Source organism: Artibeus jamaicensis, unplaced genomic scaffold (assembly GCF_021234435.1).
Source record: "Artibeus jamaicensis isolate MK-2021 breed Jamaican fruit bat unplaced genomic scaffold, CSHL_Jam_final contig_1998, whole genome shotgun sequence".
Lineage (NCBI taxonomy): Eukaryota > Metazoa > Chordata > Mammalia > Chiroptera > Phyllostomidae > Artibeus > Artibeus jamaicensis.
In genome coordinates, this window is record NW_026521407.1 from 2589422 (window position 1) to 2597428 (window position 8007).

Sequence of the window (8007 nt, forward strand, 5' to 3'; positions counted from 1 at the left end):
GTAACCTCGGGCAGTTGACATGATTTCTCTGACGATTAGCGTCTTTAACTGTAAAAGGGGTATCGCAAACCTACAATGAACCGCTCAGCTTTTTCAATGCATGACAACTCCCAACAAAAGTGTTAAGGCCGTGGCTCCTCCACTGACCTGGCCAAAACCAGAGGGCCGCCCCAGGCTAGGAGGTCTTGTTTTCTCACAGGAACATGTTGACAGTTCTCAGGCAGGTGTGGAATCAGAGTAGTGGCTGCATTCAAATGATTGTAGTTTCCTTTGCTTTCTACTTGTGTCAACGTAAGAAAGGTCCAAACCTGTAGAAAATCTTGATGAGTTTATTTGGGCCAAACTGACGACAATTGTCAGGAAGCAGATATCACCACGGATTGAGAACATGCTTCAGAAAATGGCAGTTTCACCGCTTATTTTATACATCGGAATCAAGGGAAAATATAAGGGTGATAGATTAGGGAGGCAGGAGAAAGCAAATTGGGGAAATCTCTGGAACTGGATAAAAAGTGAAATGAATTGACAAATACTTTCTTTACATAGGTGGGTATACAACAGTTAACAAGCTAACAACAATGGGGGGGTTGTGTCTCTGCCCTGTGAGTGTTTGTGCCCTGAGGCTCTTGGGAAAAGGAAATGACCCTGAGGTTCCAAAGGTATGCTGTAAGACAATAGACAGGCTCGATTAAGGTAAAGATTGACCTTTGTCGGGAAAGAAACCAGACTAGGACATGACTACCTGCCATGGCTCATTTTTAATGAGAAAGTATTCATTTCAGACCATTCCACGTGGCCACTTCGGGTCTCTGAGTTTGTGTGGCCACCACATAGGCCGCCTTGGAGCTTGTCGGGTTTAGTATGTGGCCCCTTTCTCACCCGCACCTGTCTAGGCCCAGCTTCCTACCTGCCGAGGATTGGCAGCCAGTAGAGTTGTTCCTGCCTAGGTTATCTCAGGGTTGGTGAAAGAGCAAACAAAAAATCGACTTTAAGTTTCCGAACCATAGTGATTTTAGAGACACACTTGGGACCGAGCCCGGGATTCTCATTGCCTATGTCCTTCCCTCTTCCTTCTCAAGAATTTTCCAGATGCTTCTTTCAATGCCAGTGAAATGTAGCTGCTCCTGTGAAAAAGAATTATTTATTCCCAAGGAATAAGATTTGCATAAGACTACAGATCATTACTTTCTTTTGAGGATAGAAAGCTTTTTCGGCAGTTGAGGGGAGAGCAACAGGCCTTTCTCAGAGCACCTCCAGCCTAAAGGACTAATGGAAAACAAGATTCACGTCTCTGATGAGGTTGGTCCAGGAAGATTTCCTAGAGGGTATAAACTTTTACCACATTCGTGGGGGATATTGTGTCCCTCCAGTGTGCCCAGGACATCAGGCTGTGATAGGACACCAGTGAAATCGCAGGTGAAGGGACTAAAACAATCCTCCAGGATGGTTTTTACTTTGAAGTGAAAACATTTGAGCTATAGTAGATGCAGAAAGAAACCTTATCTGAACTTCTCTTATTTGAGAGTCAACTGCCACAACCCCCATCTCCAGAGAGATCTCCAGTCAGACTCGACACTCGGACATTCTGAAAAACACTATGCAGACAAATCTCATTGGAGCCTCCCGCATTTCCAAGCCCTACAACCACCACCACCACCTTATTAAGCTGATGTGTAAACCTTTATCCCTAGCTACTTGGGGAGTTACTAAGTGCTCTCATGTGCATATAAATAAACTTAATTTTTTTGGACCTAAATTGGTAGAGGGAAATTTTTCCTCCCCACACAGAACACTGCCCCTTTACCTGCTGATCTGCCCAGGCAGGAGGCTAGAGGCAAAGGCATGGCTGGGCCCCAAGAAGACAGAGAAGGCCCGCTACAAGGTTCATCCTGGGGGGCGGGAGATGGAATCAGTGGCCCATCTGCTGCCCTTCCAGAAGCCTCTACCATCCTGTCTTCTTTCCTCTTCCCTTTTCCTCCAGGTGGCCCCAGGCTATCTTGCCCTTCCCCCTCTCCAGGGCCCTGGGGACCCAGTTGACTGTCATCAACTGGCCACCCAGCAGATGCTTCCCTACGACCAACTGTCCCAGCTCTGTTCCCCTCCCCCACCCCACCTTTCTCTTTCCCTAGAGTCCTACCAATCTGCTCTGCCAAGCTCTTGCTTCGTGGTCTCTGGTCCCTCTGGAGTAATATTGTGATGGAAATGAGGGAGAGGCTGCGGAAGGGAGGGGCAAAGATTTACGGTTTCCATTAAAATCCCTGACAGACGATTATTTATGAGAGGACTGGCTGCACTGGAAGCTAATAGGCCAGAGTCTGGCACCACTGGCCTTCAGGGGTGATGACAGGGACAAACACAGGGCACACAGGAAAGCTGCCAAAGCCGTAGCCCAAAGCAGGCTCGAGCCCCCATCGGGCATTGCCTCCAGGGCCGGACAGGGACAGCCAGGAAACCAGAGAGCATTCGTGATCTGTGCCAGGCAAACCAGCAGCAGAAAGCTCTACCTGGCAATCGCAGGGCCTTTCTGAACCCGAACGTGAAAGGTTTAAGCAATGTGTTGGCGGGCGGGTCCTCTGGTCTGGTCATCGAAAAATGTGGATTTTGTCCCCTCCTCTGAGCTTCAACTCAGAGACAAGAGTGTGTGGGGAAAAACAAAACACCCAGGTTTGAAACTCTTGTTTTCACGGTCTTTCTGTTCCTTAGGCACCCACCTGACTAAATAAATACTAAGAGGGTAACAAAATCCTCAGAAGGTTGTTTGCTCCGCAGTTGACACACAGTCTCTATTTCTCAGTTTGGGGCTCTTGAGCGCCCCCTGCTGCGGCTCCTCTGAAGCAAGGTCCCGCCTAGAAGCCCTTCCTGGGCGGGTCAGAAGAAAGTCTTGGTACAATATATGGACCAGGGGTGGGGGAGGGAGTGGAAGTGAGACAAAGAGGCTTAGGTAGATGTTTAAAAATTACTATTTTTGCTTTTAAGTCTGCAATGTATGATGGAAGATTGTAGAACTGTGTATAATCCCAAGTCAGGAGTCTTGTTCGATCAGAAGAGATCTTAGAAACACCCTGGTATTTCTCTTATTTTCAGATGAGGAAAGTGAGGCTCAGAAAAATAGTGTGGCTTCACGAAGGCCTTGCGGTGGATGCGTAGAGCACGCCTCCCCTTCCTTCACACGCTCAGTACTGTTCGTGGGGAGGCAGAAGCAGAAGTTGCCGCCCAGCACCGCTTTTGAGTTCTTCGTTTTGACCCATTTTGACCCGTATCCGATGGGTCTGAGAGCCCCGCCCCCCCCCCCCCCCCCCCCCGAGAACAGGGCTGCTGGGCCACTAGCAAGGGAGCTCCCAGGCTTCCGTTTTCATCTTGTCCTTTTTCACCTTCCCTTTACCTGCTGGGGAAAAGAGCTTTCCCTGAACGGTGCTGCTCATGTTGTGGTTAGAGCATCCGTTTCTGAGTGTGGATCAGGCTCTTGGAAACAAGTTCCGTAGAGAGGACACAGGCCCTGGCTGGTATGGTTCAGCGGACTGAGTGCTGGCCTGCGAACCAAAGGGTCAGGGGCTCAATTCCCAGTCAGGGCACATGCCTGGGTTGCCAGCCAAGTCCCCAGTAGGAGGCACACGAGAGGTGACTACACATTATTTCTCTGCCTCTCTTTCTTCTTCTCTTCCTCTCTGTCTATAAATAAATAAATAAAATCTTTTAAAAAATGAAATAAATGTTAAGAGAATCTTTTAAAAAGGTAAACCCATGACTCATACAGATACAACAATGAGCATGTGTTAGAGACTTAAGTGATTCAATGAAGGAATTCGATAGAAGTTTCAGCTACTTCAAAACAAGCAGCTGAATGAGAATTGCAAATGGAGGCAAAATTGGTTTCTTCCTTAAAGAAAAGAGGGTAACAATCAAACCTCTATCACCCCAGAGAAAAATAGTTGGTTGTCTAGCGATTAGGTACAGTTTACAGAGTTGCAAAGTAATTCCCATGGAACTGATTGTGAATCAGCTAATTTAAGGAAGAGTGTTCAACAGATAAATTTTTCTCTTCAGCAACAGTCTTAAAAACATGGGTGAGATGTTTGGGGGATCTCGTTTGTTTGTTTAATGTAATCTTTAAAAACAAAGATATCCATCCTAAGTCTTTAAAGGGACCATTGCAAACATCTTTACATATTAAGATTCCTGCCCTGGCTGGTGTGGCTCAGTGGTTTGGGTGTCATACTGCCAACCACACACGGAAAGGTCACCAGTTTGATTCCCTGTCAGGGCTCCTGCCTGGGTCGTGGGCCAGGCCCCTCACCCCCACTGGGGGCACATGGTTGGCAGCTGTACGAATGTTTCTCTTGCACGTTGATATTGCTCTCTGTTCCTTCCCCTCTCTCTAAAAATAAATAAATAAAATCTTTTTTTAAAGAATATTAAGACTCTGTAGAGTGTTTCCTCGGCGACCGTGTTTGCCAGTGCATTTCAGAAATGTGATTGCGTGAGGCACCCCGACCCCTGTATCTCCGGCAGTTTATAAACATCATACATGACCTGAGAACAGGTGGTATCTCCAGCTGATTGGTAGTCTCCTTCCCATTGCTTGTCCAATCTTCCTCTTTGTCCAACCTGGACATGGAAACCATCTGGACTTCGTAAGTGATAAAACTGCAGAGTCTGGGTGGTTACAGAGACAGCCAGCTTCAGAGAGCAAATTTCTCTCATTTTCTTCTTCAGTGGAGCTGAGAGGCCACAGGCCAGAGTCACTGCTGCTGGGCAGCACTGGGGCTCAGGGCAAAGGTGAGAGTAGCAGCTGCTGCTTGGGGCCCTTCTCCCAGGCTGCCTCCCGCATCTCCTTCCCCGAGTCCACACCCCAGTTACCCAGACGCTGTAGGTCTGCCCAAGCCAGGACAGCAATAACATATAAACACCCAGTTCCCAGTTGCAAAACCACATTTCCACAGGTGTTAGTGTTTACTGGATCTGCTAGTGCAGGTATTGAACATGTCCATCATTGCAGTGAATTCTACCTGAGAGCCCTGCGATAGGTGAGCACTCCCTCCGCCCATCTCAGATTTCTCTCCCATCCTTTTTCTGCTTGCCACGCTTATTGCTTGTTATTCAAATAAATCATATGTCACCTCTGACAGTGACTCTGTCTTTAGTCGCTGTCAAACTTTAGTTAGGTTCCTCTGAGCCCTTTTCTCATCTAGGCCTCAACTCTGGGCATCCGCGTCTGTTCTTCCTAAGTCCAATTTTACGAAAAGTCTTATGTTAGTAAGACTTTATGTTAGTTTAGAGAGAACCCTCTCCCCTTGACGTATGATCAACCCCTAGCCTGCCTTCAGCAAGAGTCCTATTAAGCCAAGGCCCTGGCTGATGTGGCTCAGCAGATTGAGCATGGGACTGCAAACCAAAGCGTCTCGGCTTTGATTCCCAGTCAGGGCACATGCGTGGGTTGCAGGCCATTTCCGCAGTAGGGAGTATGGCAACCACACATTGATGTTTCACTCCCCCCCTCTCTCCCTCCCTTCCCCTCTCTCTAAAAAGAAATAAATAAAAAAATTTTAAATCCTATTAAGTCAGTTTAGCAAAAATCCACCCTACCTTCTTAGTAATAGTTCATCCACTGACCCTTTTACTTGGCTTGATGGCTGTAAGTCCCAGTTTGCCCTTACTGTATCTGAGTTGAGCACAATCTCTCTCTCTCCTATTGTAATGTTCCTATTATATAGTCCCGAATAAAGGTTTTCTTTCTATTTTAATAGGCTTCAGAATAATTTTTTCTATTCATACCTCTTTTTATGAAACCTTCCTCCTTGCCCCTAGGAAAAATTAATTCTGTCCTCTCTTTGCACTATGTGAATTCCTCTCCTAAAGCCAGTATCGTGTGACATTATGCTCATTTATGCGTTTGTCTTTTTTACGGATTGTTGAACTCTCATGAAAAGTACAGTGAGTGCAGCAATAAAGAATGTGCAGTCACTGGAGTCTGAATACAGGGCTCACAGCCTTCTGATGGAACTTACTAGCTGTGTGAGCTTGAACAAGTAACCTTATGTTTCTAAGCCTCAGTTTCCTCATTTGTCAAATGGAGATAATAAAAGTGCTTTCCTGCCCTGGCCAGTTGGTTGGACATCATCCCACAAATTGAAAGGTCGCTGGTTTGATTCCCCGTAGGGCACACGCCTGGGTTGCGGGCCAGGTCCCCCACTGTGGGCATGTGAGAGGCAACCGATCAATGTTTCTCTCTTACATTGATGTTTCTCTCCCTCTCTTTCTCCGTCCCCTCCCCTCGCTCTAAAAATAAATAAATAAAATAATAATAAATAACAAAAGTGCTTCCCCTACAAAGATCAAATGAGATAATCCGTTGTTTCAGGCACAGAGTGACTCCCCTCCCCCCACCCCACCCCCAGTCTTTGACTCCAATCCTAGCAGTTGAAGATAGAAGAAGGACATTTTCTCTCTAGGTCTGAATATCAAGTCCCGTTCCTTTAACATCCAGTTTAAAAGGGTTGTACTTACAACCTCCTCTTGACACTTCCACTGGAAATAAATCAGACTAATCTTTTTTATTCTACGCTATGAAATTTAGCTCTCCCAAATATCAACAAAACTATCCGTTGATAAGACAAAACTGAGTTTCTTCGTACCACGATAAGGAAGAACACTACCTTGGCATAGCCGTGGTGGTGGCTCAGAGGTGGCAGGACAACGTTGTGGTATTGAGACTTTAAAGTTTAGCATTGAGGAGGGTGGCGGGACAGGAATTGATTAGGGTTGGATAAGGTCATGACATCATAGTTTAGGACTGGTGGACACAGCCAAGCAAGGATTTTGAACACAGGGTTCTCAGAGTGTCCGGAACTGCCATGTGATGCTTTCTATTGAAGAGCTGGTGGCTCTCTTAGAAAGTTTCTAAAATGAACAATAGAGTTATCTGCATTTTAAACTTCCAGTCCAGAGCATTGTAAAATAGTTGTGTTAATGTAGATAGTAAGCTGCGTGAGTGTAGGAAGTATCAGCTCTCAGTGCTCGTAAAAGCTAATAAGGAAAATGAAAGGAAATGTTATCTGGGATACTGACTGCCCTTATCTCTGTAGAGAGAGTTTAAAGTGGAAGAGCACTATTCTGGTAAAGCAGAAGGTGATCTGAACTTCCAACGGGAGCCCCTCTCCCTGGTTTACTCATTTCTCACCATCTATTCGCCTCAGTTGAATGCCACCAGTATCGTGAGAAGGCAGAATTAGGAACGCTCAGTCTCCTGCCTGAAACCTACAGTGGGTCAGGGGCACATAACTTCTGTGGTTAGACGACAGATTCAGACAGATCCTACTCCTTGGAGAAGGGACACTTGTAACTTTAACCTTTCACAGAGAGCAGTGTTAAGAAATAACTGTTCCGACATTTGTTAAAATGGTTAGAAGGCTTTATCCAGGACTACCGCAACAGGAACATCACACACAATAGGGGAGAGAGCACGCTCAACTCCAAATACAATTAGGACAAGTGGTGGAAAATTACTGATAGGAGACCCCAAGGGTAGGGGGGGATTCTTGCAAAACCAGTTTAGGATTCTTGCTAAAGGTCAGCTGGGGATTGTTCAGATATCAAGGATGGGGAATTCTAAGCTGACTTAGCAGGATTCTTGCTGAATTTATTCTTAGCGCGGTTGGGAAGAGTATTACTTTGACAGAGTTAATACTAAAGAGTAATTTCTTTATAGAAAGGCAATGAGGAAACACAAAATCTGGAGCACCCAGGGAGACTGTCGGATTTCCTGGGCAGGTGGGAGGCATGATTAAATGCCAAAAGGAGTCTCGTCTGTGGGTCTCTTAGTGAAGTGTTATGCGGAGGCAGGAGAAAAGTGAAGATGACCTCTGAATGGCACTTGAAGCATATGGAGAATCCTCACTCACATCTGAAATAATGTTTAGTTGGTTGGTTTTCTTTAAACTTATTCTATTACAGTTGTCTTCACTCCCCCCGCCGTGCTTGTTTGTTTGTTTGTTTGTTTTAAGGTAAGTT